The sequence below is a fragment of the Oncorhynchus gorbuscha genome, unplaced genomic scaffold (assembly GCF_021184085.1).
Source record: "Oncorhynchus gorbuscha isolate QuinsamMale2020 ecotype Even-year unplaced genomic scaffold, OgorEven_v1.0 Un_scaffold_1405, whole genome shotgun sequence".
Classification (NCBI taxonomy): domain Eukaryota; kingdom Metazoa; phylum Chordata; class Actinopteri; order Salmoniformes; family Salmonidae; genus Oncorhynchus; species Oncorhynchus gorbuscha.
In genome coordinates, this window is record NW_025746191.1 from 48,068 (window position 1) to 67,109 (window position 19,042).

The 19,042-nt window shown below is 44.4% G+C and overlaps 1 long non-coding RNA gene across 1 annotated transcript; it reads left to right on the top strand.

Moving 5' to 3' along the window:
- Nucleotides 1-5,570: 5,570 nt before the first annotated feature.
- Nucleotides 5,571-12,632, top strand: LOC124022485. The gene is made up of 2 exons (XR_006836389.1): nucleotides 5,571-6,439; nucleotides 11,744-12,632. It is a non-coding gene; the product is annotated as an uncharacterized LOC124022485 (long non-coding RNA).
- The last annotated feature ends 6,410 nt before the right edge of the window (nucleotides 12,633-19,042 follow it).

Below are 19,042 nucleotides of genomic sequence, written 5' to 3' on the forward strand. Positions count from 1 at the left end.
AATAAAAAGCAAAAAATATTCAATTTGTGTCAAAATATATAACAATACTAGTTTCCAAGTGACTACTAGCTGACGAGCATAATAACCCATAGAAGTTATTAGGTATTGATATATACAGAGGTAAAAGAAACTTGAAGGTAAGGAAATATAGGAGGAATCCATAACACTCAGAATATTTAAATAGGAGTATATCTATCCAAGACCTCATACTAGACCGGAAAATAAGGGAGTGAACGAAGGAACAAACCCAACTCACGCGAAGGGCCATTACGCAGAAATAGAAGGGTTGGTAGGGCCGCACGGCTAGGCCCTAGTTACACCGCAGTAACTAAAATCCTAAAGTACTCTGCCCAGCCAGAAGACGGGGTAGAGGCATTTGTAAAAGTCAGCAACTATCATTATGACATCATAGATTAATTCTAGAATATACTATATAGCCCAGAAAACTGGTTAAATTATCATTATGACATCATGGATGAATTCTAGAATATACTATATAGCCTAGAAAACTGGTTAAATTATCATTATGACATCATGGATGGCCAGTCCTTGTATTCATAGTACATTTACATTTAAGTCATTTAGCAGACGCTCTTATCCAGAGCGACTTACAAATTGGTGCATTCACCTTATGACATCCAGTGGAACAGCCACTTTACAATAGTGCATCTACATATTTTAAGGGGGGGGGGGTGAGAAGGATTACTTTATCCTATCCTAGGTATTCCTTAAAGAGGTGGGGTTTCAGGTGTCTCCGGAAGGTGGTGATTGATTCCGCTGTCCTGGCGTCGTGAGGGAGTTTGTTCCACCATTGGGGAGCCAGAGCAGCGAACAGTTTTGACTGGGCTGAGCGGGAACTGTACTTCCTCAGTGGTAGGGAGGCGAGCAGGCCAGAGGTGGATGAACGCAGTGCCCTTATTTGGGTGTAGGGCCTGATCAGAGCCTGGAGGTACTGAGGTGCCGTTCCCCTCACAGCTCCGTAGGCAAGCACCATGGTCTTGTAGCGGATGCGAGCTTCAACTGGAAGCCAGTGGAGAGAGTGGAGGAGCGGGGTGACGTGAGAGAACTTGGGAAGGTTGAACACCAGACGGGCTGCGGCGTTCTGGATGAGTTGTAGGGTTTAATGGCACAGGCAGGGAGCCCAGCCAACAGCGAGTTGCAGTAATCCAGACGGGAGATGACAAGTGCCTGGATTAGGACCTGTGCCGCTTCCTGTGTGAGGCAAGGTCGTACTCTGCGGATGTTGTAGAGCATGAACCTACAGGAACGGGCCACCGCCTTGATGTTAGTTGAGAACGACAGGGTGTTGTCCAGGATCACGCCAAGGTTCTTAGCGCTCTGGGAGGAGGACACAATGGAGTTGTCAACCGTGATGGCGAGATCATGGAACGGGCAGTCCTTCCCCGGGAGGAAGAGCAGCTCCGTCTTGCCGAAGTTCAGCTTGAGGTGGTGATCCGTCATCCACACTGATATGTCTGCCAGACATGCAGAGATGCGATTCGCCACCTGGTCATCAGAAGGGGAAAAGAGAAGATTAATTGTGTGTCGTCTGCATAGCAATGATAGGAGAGACCATGTGAGGTTATGACAGAGCCAAGTGACTTGGTGTATAGCGAGAATAGGAGAGGGCCTAGAACAGAGCCCTGGGGGACACCAGTGGTGAGAGCGCATGGTGAGGAGACAGATTCTCGCCACGCCACCTGGTAGGAGCGACCTGTCAGGTAGGACGCAATCCAAGCGTGGGCCACGCCGGAGATGCCCAACTCGGAGAGGGTGGAGAGGAGGATCTGATGGTTCACAGTATCGAAGGCAGCCGATAGGTCTAGAAGGATGAGAGCAGAGGAGAGAGAGTTAGCTTTAGCGGTGCGGAGCGCCTCCGTGATACAGAGAAGAGCAGTCTCAGTTGAATGACTAGTCTTGAAACCTGACTGATTTGGATCAAGAAGGTCATTCTGAGAGAGATAGCGGGAGAGCTGACCAAGGACGGCACGTTCAAGAGTTTTGGAGAGAAAAGAAAGAAGGGATACTGGTCTGTAGTTGTTGACATCGGAGGGATCGAGTGTAGGTTTTTTCAGAAGGGGTGCAACTCTCGCTCTCTTGAAGACGGAAGGGACGTAGCCAGCGGTCAGGGATAAGTTGATGAGCGAGGTGAGGTAAGGGAGAAGGTCTCCGGAAATGGTCTGGAGAAGAGAGGAGGGGATAGGGTCAAGCGGGCAGGTTGTTGGGCGGCCGGCCGTCACAAGACGCGAGATTTCATCTGGAGAGAGAGGGGAGAAAGAGGTCAGAGCACAGGGTAGGGCACTGTGAGCAGAACCAGCGGTGTCGTTTGACTTAGCAAACGAGGATCGGATGTCGTCAACCTTCTTTTCAAAATGGTTGACGAAGTCATCTGCAGAGAGGGAGGAGGGGGGGGGGAGGAGGATTCAGGAGGGAGGAGAAGGTGGCAAAGAGCTTCCTAGGGTTAGAGGCAGATGCTTGGAATTTAGAGTGGTAGAAAGTGGCTTTAGCAGCAGAGACAGAGGAGGAAAATGTAGAGAGGAGGGAGTGAAAGGATGCCAGGTCCGCAGGGAGGCGAGTTTTCCTCCATTTCCGCTCGGCTGCCCGGAGCCCTGTTCTGTGAGCTCGCAATGAGTCGTCAAGCCACGGAGCGGGAGGGGAGGACCGAGCCGGCCTGGAAGATAGGGGACATAGAGAGTCAAAGGATGCAGAAAGGGAGGAGAGGAGGGTTGAGGAGGCAGAATCAGGAGATAGGTTGGAGAAGGTTTGAGCAGAGGGAAGAGATGATAGGATGGAAGAGGAGAGAGTAGCGGGGGAGAGAGAGCGAAGGTTGGGACGGCGCGATACCATCCGAGTAGGGGCAGTGTGGGAAGTGTTGGATGAGAGCGAGAGGGAAAAGGATACAAGGTAGTGGTCGGAGACTTGGAGGGGAGTTGCAATGAGGTTAGTGGAAAAACAGCATCTAGTAAAGATGAGGTTGAGCGTATTGCCTGCCTTGTGAGTAGGGGGAAGGTGAGAGGGTGAGGTCAAAAGAGGAGAGGAGTGGAAAGAAGGAGGCAGAGAGGAATGAGTCAAAGGTAGACGTGGGGAGGTTAAAGTCGCCCAGAACTGTGAGAGGTGAGCCATCCTCAGGAAAGGAGCTTATCAAGGCATCAAGCTCATTGATGAACTCTCCGAGGGACCTGGAGGGCGATAAATGATAAGGATGTTAAGCTTGAAAGGGCTGGTAACTGTGACAGCATGAAATTCAAAGGAGGCGATAGACAGATGGGTAAGGGGAGAAAGAGAGAATGACCACTTGGGAGAGATAAGGATCCCGATGCCACCACCCCGCTGACCAGAAGCTCTCGGGGTGTGCGAGAACACGTGGGCGGACGAAGAGAGAGCAGTAGGAGTAGCAGTGTTATCTGTGGTGATCCATGTTTCTGTCAGTGCCAAGAAGTCGAGGGACTGGAGGGAGGCATAGGCTGAGATGAACTCTGCCTTGTTGGCTGCAGATCGGCAGTTCCAGAGGCTACCGGAGACCTGGAACTCCACGTGGGTCGTGCGCGCTGGGATCACCAGATTAGGGTGGCAGCGGCCACGCGGTGTGGAGCGTTTGTATGGTCTGTGCAGAGAGGAGAGAACAGGGATAGACAGACACATAGTTGACAGGCTACAGAAGAGGCTACGCTAATGCAAGGAGATTGGAATGACAAGTGGACTACACGTCTCAAATGTTCAGAAAGTTAAGCTTACGTAGCAAGAATCTTATTGACTAAAATGATTAAAATGATACAGTACTGCTGAAGTAGGCTAGCTGGCAGTGGCTGCGTTGTTGACTTTGTAGGCTAGCTGGCAGTGGCTGCGTTGTTGACACTACACTAATCAAGTTGTTCCGTTGAGTGTAATAGTTTCTACAGTGCTGCTATTCGGGGCTAGCTGGCTAGCTAGCAGTGTTGATTACGTTACGTTGCGTTAAAAGAACGACAACAATTATCTTTGATACACAGACGGCTATGTAGCTAGCTATGTAGCTAGCTACGATCAAACAAATCAAACCGTTGTGCTGTAATGAAATGAAATGAAAAATGTGATACTACCTGTGGAGCGAAGCGGAATGCGACCGGGTTGTTGAGTGCGGAAGTTCTATTCAGTAGACGTTGGCTAGCTGTTGGCTAGCTAGCAGTGTCTCCTACGTTAAGGACGACAAATAGCTGGCTAGCTAACCTCAGTAAATTAAGATAATCACTCTAAGACTACACGCTCTAAACTACACAATTATCTTGGATACGAAGACAGCAAAGACAACTATGTAGCTAGCTAACACTACACTAATCAAGTCGTTCAGTTGAGTGTAATAGTTTCTACAGTGCTGCTATTCGGTAGACGGTGGACGTATGCTAGCTGGCTAGCTGCTGGTAGTGATACTGGTACTGATAGTGTAGTGAATTCAGGGAGAGGCCCTGAGCTGAACTCAAACCTGGGTCCAGCGACTGTCAAATCAACACCTTAGAACTGTTACGCCAAGATGTCTGAACTTCTTGACGAGGCAGCTAGGTGTTGGGTTAAGGTTTCTACAATATCATTCTCTATGAATTTGAGAGTGGTTACACTTCTCCTTCCCCCATCCCTCAGCTGTTAACCAAGTCTCTGGGCAGCCATTTTGTTGCTGTTTAAAAACCCCACACAACCCAGCAATCTGCAGTTCAAACAATAACAAATCTCTCATTCCACCACTATTTTGGTATTAAAATTATTATGGGTTTGGATAAATGTAACTAGACAGACCTATGGATGCAAGGACTGACCATCCATGATATCAACATTATAGTTTTAGCCATGTTGAGGCAGCAGGGTAGCCTAGTGGTTAGAGCGTTGGACTAGTAACCAGTTGCAAGTTCATATCCCCGAGCTGACATGGTACAAATCTGTCGTTCTGCCCCTGAACAGGCAATTAACCCACTGTTCCTAGTCCGTTAATGAAAATAAGAATTTGTTCTTAACTGCTATACAGTGTTGATTTACATTGTTTCTAAACATTATAGTAAAACAAATATTATTTGGGGTTCTGATGGGGTACAACATTTGAACTCAGCTCATGAGGCATGTGTTATATTCTTCAAGAATCAACGGCTGTAAATAAATAATGTAAAAGTCACAATATGGGTGTAGCGATTGCAGATTTCCGCCTTAACACCAAACATCAGTTCAACTGCAGAGTTTGTGCCTCTGTTGTTAAGACAGTACTTACTAGTGTTGGTCAGGGAACGGTTTCTCAAAACCATCTTATGGTTAAATTCATCGTTAGAACCATTGGATGCCTGAAGATGCGTTTGGGAAACCGGGCCCAGATATCCAGGTTCCTCCTCTTCTTCCTCCTCCTCCTTTTTCGATGTAAAAGTAATCTCCTCCCCCTCCTCTTTCACGCCATAAACTGCATCCTCCTCTTCTTTCACAGTAACGGCCCCACTCTCTACTTCTTGTTTTACTGTGATATCTTCCTCGTCTTTCACTCTGAACGCGTCCTCCTCTTCTTTCATATCCTTCTCTTCATTAGAAGGAGAGTAGCTTAGTGACCGCATGGTCGGAGATGTTAGCTAGCTAGGCTAATGCTAACTTATCCACCCCGCTCGCTGAATAATAATAACAACACTGTAAATATGAAATTAAATCGGATAACTAATTAGACGACAGAAATGGGTTTAAAACACAGTTGCTAATATGCACGAAAGCGTCTAAAGAGCTATATTGGTTCGGCTATTTTGTCTAGCAAGCTACCGAGGTGTCTGACTCCCTGTTGCTGCTGATGAAAGAAGCGTTCCGTCCACTACATTATACGTCACACCAGCAGCATCGCCTTAAAGTCTCAGACCGCCATCTGCTGACTGGAGTGGGTAACGCAGTTGAGTAAAATGTTATTTAATTTTCAGACAAAAAGTTAAAGGGTAGGAATCAGAGACGACGCTAGTCCTAAAATATTAAATAACCCCCCCTAAATAAATCAATATCAGTCAATATATTTTTATGTGATTTATTTTTTTCGTGAACCGTTCCATCACATCTTAAACTTCCTATCGGGTTGGAACTTGGACCGGGGGAGGCTGCTGCTGCACCAGTGACTGTTAGACTTTCATCAGCAAAGATGGCGGAGAGAAACATGAGGAGAGAGGGACCCCAACACAAAACGAAACTGGATCCAAGATGGCGGACATAAATCTACTAATAATAATAATAATAATTTTTAAAACGTCGTCAGTCCTAAAATATTAATTACCCCTCCCCCTAAATAAATCAATATCAGTCAATATATTTTTTCTGTGATTTATTTTTTTCGTCAACCGTTCCATCGCATCGTCCTATCGGTTCGGCACTAGGACCGGGGGAGGCTGCTGCTGCACAAGTGACTGTTGGCCTTTCTTCATCAAAGATGGCGGACAGAAATACGAGGATGGAAGCAAATGTAAGGGATTATGACGTCATAATGAATCATGCAAAAAACATGTACAGTTGACAGGAATGTTAGTTAATGGAGAGACAAACGATTATGCTTGTTTTAAATCATAGTTCATTTACGTAAATCGTGATTTAGCCAGCAAGCTGGGCTAGTTTTATAGGTGTTGTGACATGAGTATGAAATTGTCATTCTGGTAGTTTTAGGGACACCTTAAACAACCCACAAACCAGGCAGTCGTTTTGTGAAAAAGTGGATGTATAGAATCTAGCTGGCTGAAGAATTTACTGCAAATTGAATGTACAAATTTGTATTTGCCATGCAGATAGATGAAATAACGTATGTTATTGTGCAGTGGATGACTGTGCAGTGGATGATTAAAATCCCTGTATGCCCATGGATGTGTAGCTAGCTATCTATTCGATCTGTGTATGGACCCAAATGTTTGGAATACATATTAGTTCAGAACCTAGCTATGAACCTCAACTATCATAGCCAGTTGCATCAACTTCAAAACAGCCTGAATGACATTAATGAAGCCTATGGATTGAGAATAATATATTATCATGTTGTACCAAGGATGCAAGTCGTATATACCTGTAGTTATTACCATGCATGAGATCCCCACATTGTAGCCTGTACATTTAATATATTCACTGATCATGTACTCTACCTTGGCAAATGAATGTGCAGTTTAGGTATGAATGTCTTTGAGGGGATCAAATTCCTGTCTTTGAATGACGCCGTGTCTGCATGTATGTATTACAATTATACACTTCAACAGTGTTTACCAATCTTGGTCCTGGGACATCAATGGTTACACATTGTAACTAATAGACTAGAAACAGGATTTAACTAGTTAATTCATATATACAGAAATATAATGTTAAAAAAACACTACACTACACTTCCTATGCATCATGTAAATACTCCAACACTGGTTCATCTCAACATCTAATGCCCTTCATCTGCATTGATCTGATAAACACAGGATAGGTGGAGTATTTCATCACATTACACTTCATTTCAACCAGTAGAGAATGTGAAACGCTTTATTGAAAAACTCATTATCCAAGTGTTATAAATACAAGTTCAATCTGTCCATCAATGCACATCTGTTGTGAATTATAAAAACAGAGGAAGAAAGAGGAGAGAGAGAGGTGTTAAAGACAGAAAGGGAAAGAGGAGGTGGAGAGAGAGGTGTTAAAGACAGAAATGGAAAGAGGTAAACACATAGGAGCAGGGAAGGCAGCACATGATTAATGAATCACAGTGCTACATAACTGTTCTCTCAGTTCATCACAATTACATAACCATTGGGCCGACTAGAGACACTGTTATCTTAAAAGCAGGTGAGGTGGCGATGATGGGACTGGGGGTTGGCATCCTCTCACATCAAAACATACCTGCAGACCAGAGACAGATGGAGAGAGTGAGCATGTTTAAGCCTTGTGTATTTATTTTTTAATCTAACATTGTTAATCATCAATCAGGAGGTGAAATGCAAAACTGACCTGGGATCATTAACTCTGGGACTACTGCATCTCTATCTGTATTTCAATGTAAAGCATCTCTTTAATAATACTTCCTGTATAATATAAACTGACCTGGGATTATTAACTCTGGGACTACTGCATCTCTATCTGTATTTCAATGTAAAACATCTCTTTAATAATACTTCATGTTGACCTGACCAACTGACCTCTCACCTCTGATCATGCTGTGTCCTCTATGTAGCCAGTTCAGATGCAGGAGGGATTCACCTAAACAGCTGATATAACCCAGAGGATTTAGGGAGAAGGGGAGAGAGGGATGAAGTGAAGGAGAGAGACCGTTATTGAGAAAATAAGGTAGTTAAAGTGACAGTGTTCAACAGGAATCTGTGTGTGGCCTCACCTGGTGTCCACACCACACTAAGTGGCTGCAGAGTACTTTATGCTGAAAAACTATATCTGCTTTTGGTTAAGTTATAATGATGGTAGAACCCTTTTTACGTCCTAAAAGAATGTATGCTTTGCATGCTTACGTTTCACGTGTTAGTCATCAGTTATCTTGCTTACATTCTTCTTCCTGTATCCTTCTGACCATAGTACGTCCAGCTGTCATAAACGTACGTATGGTCTTGGTTAATGTACTCTTTCAAAAATAGAGTATAGCCTGAGTGTCATATGGCCTGGGTGAACTTGACATTGGTGTCTGTCTTTAAGCGGCATCTAGTCCATCTGCTGACTGGACGTAGTTGAGTAAATATAAATGAATAAAGACAGACACCAATGTCAAGTTCAATAGCCTTGTTTGTGCATTGTACAAATCCCTACACGTGGAGTCCGGGGAACAGTCCGGCTAGTCGAATACCTATCAACTAGACTCCGTAACAAAAACCCACATGGGGGCTTATTTGACACCAAATCAACAACAGAAATTACTCAAACATAATTGCTAATGTAGGATGTAAAAGGTGGATTTTATGATGTAATGTCAACTTAATACATTTCTATCCCAGGACCATTCAATTTTCAACTCACCCACAGCAATTCTCCATAAATCTGCTGTGGATTACCCAGAATCCCAAAATAAATGAATACATATGTGATCATTCAAAAACATATCTGTTTGTGCTCATAGGGAACCAGATCTTCAATACAACTAACTTACTAAGTCTTTAACCACACTGTGTTGTTACACTGGTGAGTAAAAACTCAGGCGTCCTACACTTTAACTTGATGTCTGAAAACAAAATAAACATTTTACTCAACTGCTTTACCCACTCCAGTCAGCAGATGGCGGTCTGCGATTTTAAGGCGATGCTGTTGGTGTGACGTATAAAACAGCAGCAACAGTTTGTCAGAAACCTTGGTTGCTTGCAAGTGTAACAGTATAGTTTTAAACCGTCTCCTCGCCCGAACCAGGGACCTTCTGCACACATCAACAACAGTCACCCACGAAGCATCGTTACCCATCGCTCCACAAAAGCGAGGGGAAACACTACTTCAAGGTCTCTGAGCAAGTGACGTCACCAATTTAAACGCTATTTAGCACACACCGCTAACTAAGCTAGCCGTTTCACATCCGTTACACAAGACAAATAGCCGAACCAATAACAGCTCTTTAGACGCTTTCTTGTATATTAGCCACTGTGTTTTAAACACACTTCTGTCATCTACTTAGTTATCTGATTTAATTTCATATTTACGGTGTTGTTGTTATTATTCAGCTGCGGGCTGGTTAAGTTAGCATTAGCCTAGCTAGCTAACATCCCCGACCATGCGGTCACTAAGCTACTCTCCTTCTAAAGAGGAGGAAGATAGCACAGTAAATCAAGAAGTAGAGGGTGAGGCCGTTACAGATTGCTGGGTTGTGTGGGTTTTTTAAACAGCATCAAAATGACTGCCCAGAGACTTGGTTTGGTGAACAGCTGAGGGATGGGGAAGGAGAAGTGTAACCACTCTCAAATTCATAGCGAAAGCTATTGTAGCAACCGTAACCCAACAACTAGCGAGCATGTCAAGAGGTTCCGACATCTTGTCGTAACAGTTATAAGGTGTTGGCTTACAGTCACTGGACCCAGGTTTGAGTTCAGCTCAGGGCCTCTCCCTGAATTCACTATGAATACAAGGACTGGCCATCCATGATGTCACAATGATTGTTTTAACCAGGTTTCTAGGCTATATAGTATATTCTAGAATTCATCCATGATGTCATAATGATAGTTTAAACAGGTGCCTAGGCTATATAGCATATTCTAGAATTCATCCATGATGTCATAATGATAGTTTAAACAGGTGCCTAGGCTATATAGCATATTCTAGAATTCATCCATGATGTCATAATGATAGTTTAAACAGGTTTCTAGGCTATATAGTATATTCTAGAATTCATCCATGATGTCACAATGATTGTTTTAACCAGGTTTCTAGGCTATATAGTATATTCTAGAATTCATCCATGAGGAGAATTCAACCATAATTAGAGGTCGACCGTTTATGATTTTTCAACACCGATAACGACTATTGGAGGACCAAAAAAGCAGATTCCGATTAATCGGCCAATTTAAAAAAATGTATTTGTAATAAAGACAATTACAACAATACTGAATGAACACTTATTTTAACTTAATATAATACATCAATAAAATACATTTAGCCTCAAATAAATGATGAAACATGTTCAATTTGGTTTAAATAAATCAAAAACAAAGTGTTGGAGAAGAAAGTAATATGTGCCATGTAAAAAAGCTAACGTTTCAGTTCCTTGCTCAGAACATGAGAACATATGAAAGCTGGTGGTTCCTTTTAACATGAGTCTTCAATATTTCCAGGTAAGAAGTTTTAGGTTGTAGTTATTATAGGAATTATAGGACTATTTCCCTCTATACCATTCGTATTTCATTAACCTTTGACTATTGGATGTTCTTATAGGCACTTTAGTATTGCCGGTGTAACAGTATAGCTTCCATCCCTCTCCTCGCTCCTCCCTGGGCTCGAACCAGGAACACAACGACAACGGCCACCCTCGGGGCAGCGTTACCCATGCAGAGCAAGGGGAACAACTACTCCAAGGCTCAGAGCGGGTGATGTTTGAAACGCTATTAGTGCACGCTAACTAGCTAGCCATTTCACTTCGGTTACACCAGCCTCATATCATCAACCATGTGTGGTTAACTAGTGATTATGATTGATTTATTGTTTTTATAAGATAACTTTAATGATTTTATTGATGTATTATATTAAATTAAAATAAGTGTTCATTCAGTATTGTTGTAATTGTCATTATTACAAATACATTAAAAAATATATTTAAAAAATCAGTATCGGCTTTTTTGGTCCTCCAATAATCTGTATCGGCATTGAAAAATCATAATCGGTCGACCTCTAATCCAAAGTAGTGTGAAATGCACTCATTAGCAACCTGGAAATGGAGGTTACTCCCCTGAGTTTCCCCCATTCAGAATACATTGTGAAAAACTAAAATCTTTGCTCACCATTTTTGCTCTAGGCAGATATACTACATACAATTTTAGCAAACACAGAAAGGGGCCTATATTGGAGACCAAATGTTGTCTGGCACACTGCTTAGAGTTTCAACAACATGATTTACTTATTTCTAGTCTACAATCTTAGATGTTACTACTAATGTGAAAACAAGACAAAATATGACTATTCTTGCTCATTTTAAGACAACTGTCAAATAATCATTACATTCATTACAGACAACAATTGTTGTACAACATCATGGCTGTTGGCATCACCTTTTACAGTGGATTACCGCTGTTGTGGGCCTTTAATCATCTGTCTGACTTTGTTGTTCACACAGGAGAGAGACGGGACTACCGTGGATCCTCTGGGGAGCCTCAACAACCTCATGATGCTGACAAGGCAGAGAAGAGTCTCTCCACATTAGAACACCCCAAGAAACACCTGCAGAGATCCACAGGGAAGAGAACTCTCTGCTGCTCTGACTGTGGGAAGAGATTCACCTCATCAGGCATTACAATTCATCAGCGAACACACACAGGGAGAAATCTTATAGCTGTGATCAATGTGGGAGGAGTTTTACTACATCTAGCGTTCTGACAGTACACCAGAGAACACACACAGGAGAGAAACCTTATAGCTGTGATCAATGTGGGATGCGTTTTACTGTATCAAGCAATCTGATAAGACACCAGAGAAAACACACAGGAGAGAACTTTTAGCTGTGATCAATGTGACAAGAGATACTCTGATAAAATATCTCTGATCAAACATCAGAAAATACATACATGAAGTTGTTTTGATATCAATGAAATAATGTCACAATGTAGAATGTTTTAACATTGTAGGAGTAATTTTAATGATGTCACAATGTAGAATGTTTTAACATTGCAGTCGGAGTATTTTAATGATGTTCTTCCTCACCGTTTTCCCTTTTCAATTGATTGCAGCATGATATGGATATTAGTCTCAGGGGAAAATCCAGGCTCTGAATTGAAAGAGTATTATTTAACAAAAAGTGACTAACAAAAAAAGAGCTGTGTTACACTTACTGCGTTGGTTACGCACTTTAATCAAAATGCATCACTTCAAAATGTAGCTTGCTGTTTTCTACAAGTTGAAAAAGCTGCTTGGTTAAAAAATACATGTAATATGATAATTGTTGCAGATGTTTGTATATACACACATGAAAGCAATATAATAAATTGGTCTATAATCAATTTTATTAACAATCTGACATCACTCCAGTATTTCTTGACAACATTCAAATGCTAATTGTCTTTATTCCACTACTGAAGAAGCATGACTCAAATCACCTCATATTTCAAACATTCAGCCTGACAAAAGATACGTTTTATTATTCCATGCCTCACCATTAAGTGAAGTATTGCCAATACATATTAACAAAGGGGTGTACATTTGGTTTTGATTTTCATATTTACAATTGATTTATTTACCATTTAGTAATCATAATTATTTATGCAATCTGCTGACTATTTTTGGGTATAATTATATTGACAATGTTGCCCTGCTTTTAGAATATCAGGATTCATTCTCAATGTGCTAACCCAAATGCATGACATTGGGGACTGGGCCCGAACCAACAACATGCCTTTCGAGTGAACCCTGAAAAGAGAGCGAGAAGTTGGTTGCTGATCGTCTCAAGGGTGGGCAGTCAACCAGTTTTGCTTTTAGCCAGTGCGTTGCCATGGATCACAATTTATTTTGACTGCACGTTTTTCCATATTGGAGACAAGGTTTTTGGGGGCTCCTTCCAAGTTGAAGAGAAGTTCTACTATTGTATATTATTTAGAAATGTGTTTTTTCTTGTTTTTAATTGTTGACAGCCAGTAGACACCATGTTTATATTGAAGCATTGTAGTTGATTATGTGAAATGGAAGTTTTCTGTTGGGGGTGAGCAACCATGTCCAACAAAAATATAGGATTTGTTGTCTACAGGGGGAAGGTGCTACAGGCTTTGGACTTTCCATTTATGTCTTGAGGTTGAACTTTAGCAGGTATAGCTCGTTAGCAGGTATAGCTCGTTAGCAGGTATAGCTCGTTAGCAGGTATAGCTCGTTAGCAGGTATAGCTCGTTAGCAGGTATAGCTCGTTAGCAGGTATAGCTCGTTAGCAGGTATAGCTCGTTAGCAGGTATAGCTCGTTAGCAGGTATAGCTCGTTAGCGCCTATAGCTCGTTAGCGCCTATAGCTCGTTAGCGCCTATAGCTCGTTAGCGCCTATAGCTCGTTAGCGCCTATAGCTCGTTAGCGCCTATAGCTCGTTAGCGCCTATAGCTCGTTAGCGTATAGCGTTAGCGGTAGGGTGCACTGATTGGTGTCACCTCGTTAGTCAGTACGTGTTTCACCTGAGCTGGTCCAGGTTCTATTTAAGAGTGTCTGGCCCAGTGCTCCAGTTGTCTTGATAGATTTGGAGAGTCAGCACCTTTAGTCGATCCACCTTTTTGGATTTGCTTCCTGTTTATAAGTTTGAGGTGGTGGGACGGGTGCGCCATCGTCCGTGAGGAGATGGCGCAAAGTACATCTGGACCGTCGGTTCCGGGGATTGGACTGGCCAACACGGTGCGCTTTTCTTGGCGGGGAAAAGAGATGGAGCCTTGGGGGAGAGAAACCTTCGGGAGGAACATCCTAATGGGGCACCTAAAATTGAAGGTTAAAGATGTTCTATGCCTTCAGGGGAACCCAATGGAGAAGGGGTTTGATGTAGATTATGAAGACTGTGACTGAAGGGAAAGAAGAAGGTCCCCTGTGTCATTACACGGTGACCAGCCTGGCAAGAAACAACTTCAGGGTGGTCAACGTAACCATGTACAATCCGCACGTGAAGGACGAAGAAGTGAGGGCCTTTCTGGGGAGGTACATGGACAATGTCTCCTCAGCGAGGTACCTCAGGGACTCCCTGGGTTTCTGGAATGGGAAGAGAGGCTTCCAGGTGTTACTCAGGGAGTCCCCGAAGAGTGTGGATGGCTACCTCCATCCTCCGGCAATGTTCTCCCTGGGGGCTGACAGGGGAACCCTATACTATGCACGTCAGCCCCCGTTCTGCAGGCGTTGTATGGCCTACGGCCATACCCTGGCCTCGTGCGGCGCCAAGAGGTGTCGGTTTTGTGGGTCGGAAGAGCACGAGGCCAGGGAGTGTGACGAGCCCAAGGCTTGCCACGGGTGTGGCGCCCGAGAACACCTGTGGCGTGATTGCCTGGCTCGTCACAGGTCATACGCGTCTGCAGCTGGGGGGGGCGGGGGATGGGGGAGAAAAGAAAGGACGCGTGCGGATTGTACCGATGGCACAGGGGAAAGGACAGAGAAGGATGAAGAAGGAAGAGGCGAAAAGAAAGCGGAGTGAAGATGGAAAGAAGGAAAAAGGAGAGAAGAAAAAGGCGGAAGAACGGGAAGGAGCGGAGAAGAGGGAGAGTGGGACAGTGGTGCGAGAAGGAGTGGAAGAGGGAGCGGTGACAGTGACGGAGGTATGGAGATGGGAGGGGGGGGTGGGAGGGTGATAGAGGAATTCTAAATTCCTTTAATGTTTTATAATAATAATAATAATATATGCCATTTAGCAGACGCTTTTATCCAAAGCGACTTACAGTCATGTGTGCATACATTCTACGTATGGGTGGTCCCGGGGATCGAACCCAATACCAATTAGCACTCATTTCTAATTCATTTAATGAGTTGTAAGTTCATTAATTATGCATGAAGTAGATTGAGACCAGTCTTAAAAGCCAGGTTAAAGAGCGTTTTAATTCCAGAGAGTACTAACCACATACACAGATTTCCACAGGTTATAAACTCAAAATGACATCATCAGTTTCCCACGATAGCCCCGTTGTTTTTTTGTTTAGGTCCGGAGATGCTTTCTACTCCCCTCATAAACCAGACATTACAACCTGTCTAAAAGATACAGATTTCTCTCAACAATGGAACAAAACCCAAACATTCTTATCTTGTCTGAAAAGCTTTTTCTCCCCCTTGACCTTCCCAAGAGGCACAGACAATCAAATTAGTTCTGCTTACATTTTCAGTAACAGCTTAACCAATAACCTTTACTTTTCATATCATAACATAATAGTATTAGAATAAATGGTTTCTAATCATTAACGAATACATAATTGATCATCTAAACTATATTTTCTTCTATCAATCCTCCCTTTGATCAAATATTATACATTCAATTCTACATCTAGTTTTATTTAATCATAAAAAATATAAGTATAAACAAATTTAACTAACCTTTTTATAGAGGTTTATCAGATTATCATATGAATAGACACACACGTAATCAACAAATTAACATTATTATTTTACATTTACATTTAAGTCATTTAGCAGACGCTATCCAACTCTCCAAATATCATTAATCAAATCTAACCTTAACTCCAACTGTTTTTAAACCTACATCAGAATCATAACTCTTCCTTACGGATTTTCGTCACGACCTTCATTAAAAAACAGTTTAATTATGGAAACAAATTACAATCTAATTCCCCTTCATCTCAACACTAGCCTCATCAAACATAAATTCCCCACAAATGACAGATCCAGATACGTCCACTTCCTCTGTAGATATGCCTTCAGTCCTCCACGGGTCGGAACCTGGAATTGGCCCATAACGGCCCCATCTGTAGTGTCATTGATCTCTCTATAGTCCTGGAAACAATAACTTTCATACATACATGCAATCAACCACGTACGTACAAGACTAACACAGTCACACAGGTTAAGGTGGCCCATAACACCACATTTTTCCATAAATACTGTCAACCCAATTTAATTCAGAGAAATATCCACCCCAGAGTTTCTGCCAACCCGTGAGCCAGGGTGGTCAAAACAGCTGAGGCGTCGGGCACTGATTCGTCCGGAGCTGTGCCATTCGGGATGAAAGTACAACACATGTTCCCGAAGGTCACACATACTCCTCCCTTTTCAGCCAATAACATATCCAATGCAATTCTATTCTGCCAAGCCATCAGGCTGGTTGCTTCAGTCTGTTCTGCCAAACCTTTAATCGCATCTCTGGAATAATTGATAAAGCGCTGTTGATTATAATAAATATAATTAATCCAGTCTACATTGCTTGACTCTAAAAAATGCTTGACTCTAATCCTGCTAGTATCTGATTTATTGCCTTGAACTCATCCGGCACACCTCGTGGCACCCATTTACATTACATTTACATTTACATTTAAGTCATTTAGCAGACGCTCTTATCCAGAGCGACTTACAAATTGGTGCATTCACCTTATGACATCCAGTGGGACAGTCACTTAACAATAGTGCATCTAAAACTTAGGGGGGGTGGGGTGAGAGGGATTACTTAACCTATCCTAGGTATTCCTTAAAGAGGTGGGGTTTCAGGTGTCTCCGGAAGGTGGTGATTGACTCCGCTGTCCTGGCGTCGTGAGGGAGTTTGTTCCACCATTGGGGGGCCAGGGCAGCGAACAGTTTTGACTGGGCTGAGCGGGAGCTGTACTTCCTCAGTGGTAGGGAGGCGAGCAGGCCAGAGGTGGATGAACGCAGTGCCCTTGTTTGGGTGTAGGGCCTGATCAGAGCCTGGAGGTACTGAGGTGCCGTTCCCCTCACAGCTCCGTAGGCAAGCACCATGGTCTTGTAGCGGATGCGAGCTTCAACTGGAAGCCAGTGGAGAGAACGGAGGAGCGGGGTGACGTGAGAGAACTTGGGAAGGTTGAACACCAGACGGGCTGCGGCGTTCTGGATGAGTTGAAGGGGTTTAATGGCACAGGCAGGAGCCCAGCCAACAGCGAGTTGCAGTAATCCAGACGGGAGATGACAAGTGCCTGGATTAGGACCTGCGCCGCTTCCTGTGTGAGGCAGGGTCGTACTCTGCGGATGTTGTAGAGCATGAACCTACAGGAACGGGCCACCGCCTTGATGTTAGTTGAGAACGACAGGGTGTTGTCCAGGATCACGCCAAGGTTCTTGGCGCTCTGGGAGGAGGACACAATGGAGTTGTCAACCGTGATGGCGAGATCATGGAACGGGCAGTCCTTCCCCGGGAGGAAGAGCAGCTCCGTCTTGCCGAGGTTCAGCTTGAGGTGGTGATCCGTCATCCACACTGATATGTCTGCCAGACATGCAGAGATGCGATTCGCCACCTGGTCATCAGAAGGGGGAAAGGAGAAGATTAATTGTGTGTCGTCTGCATAGCAATGATAAGAGAGACCATGTGAGGTTATGACAGAGCCAAGTGACTTGGTGTATAGCGAGAATAGGAGAGGGCCAAGAACAGAGCCCTGGGGGACACCAGTGGTGAGAGCGCGTGGTGAGGAGACAGATTCTCGCCACGCCACCTGGTAGGAGCGACCTGTCAGGTAGGACGCAATCCAAGCGTGGGCCGCGCCGGAGATGCCCAACTCGGAGAGGGTGGAGAGGAGGATCTGATGGTTCACAGTATCGAAGGCAGCCGATAGATCTAGAAGGATGAGAGCAGAGGAGAGAGAGTTAGCTTTAGCAGTGCGGAGCGCCTCCGTGATACAGAGGAGAGCAGTCTCAGTTGAATGACTAGTCTTGAAACCTGACTGATTTGGATCAAGAAGGTCATTCAGAGAGAGATAGCGGGAGAGCTGGCCAAGGACAGCACGTTCAAGAGTTTTGGAGAGAAAAGAAAGAAGGGATACTGGTCTGTAATTGTTGACATCGGAGGGATCGAGTGTAGGTTTTTTCAGAAGGGGTGCAACTCTCGCTCTCTTGAAGACGGAAGGGACGTAGCCAACGGTCAGGGATGAGTTGATGAGCGAGGTGAGGTAAGGGAGAAGGTCTCCGGAAATGGTCTGGAGAAGAGAGGAGGGGATAGGGTCAAGCGGGCAGGTTGTTGGGCGGCCGGCCGTCACAAGACGCGAGATTTCATCTGGAGAGAGAGGGGAGAAAGAGGTCAGAGCACAGGGTAGGGCAGTGTGAGCAGAACCAGCAGTGTCGTTTGACTTAGCAAACGAGGATCGGATGTCGTCGACCTTCTTTTCAAAATGGTTGACGAAGTCATCTGCAGAGAGGGAGGAGGGGGGGGAGGGGGCGGAGGATTCAGGAGGGAGGAGAAGGTGGCAAAGAGCTTCCTAGGGTTAGAGGCAGCAGCTTGGAATTTAGCGTGGTAGAAAGTGGCTTTAGCAGCAGAGACAGAGGAGGAAAATGTAGAGAGGAGGGAGTGAAAGGATGCCAGGTCCGCAGGGAGGCGAGTTTTCCTCCATTTCCGCTCGGCTGCCCGGAGCCCTGTTCTGTGAGCTCGCAATGAGTCATCGAGCCACGGAGCGGGAGGGAGGACCGAGCCGGCCTGGAGGATAGGGGACATAGAGAGTCAAGGGATGCAGAGAGGGAGGAGAGGAGGGTTGAGGAGGCAGAATCAGGAGATAGGTGGGAGAAGGTTTGAGCGGAGGGAAGAGATGATAGGATGGAAGAGGAGAGAGTAGCGGGGGAGAGAGAGCGAAGGTTGGGACGGCGCGATACCATCCGAGTAGGGGCAGTGTGGGAGGTGTTGGATGAGAGCGAGAGGGAAAAGGATACAAGGCAGTGGTCGGAGACTTGGAGGGGAGTTGCAATGAGGTTAGTGGAAGAACAGCATCTAGTAAAGATGAGGTCGAGCGTATTGCCTGCCTTGTGAGTAGGGGGAA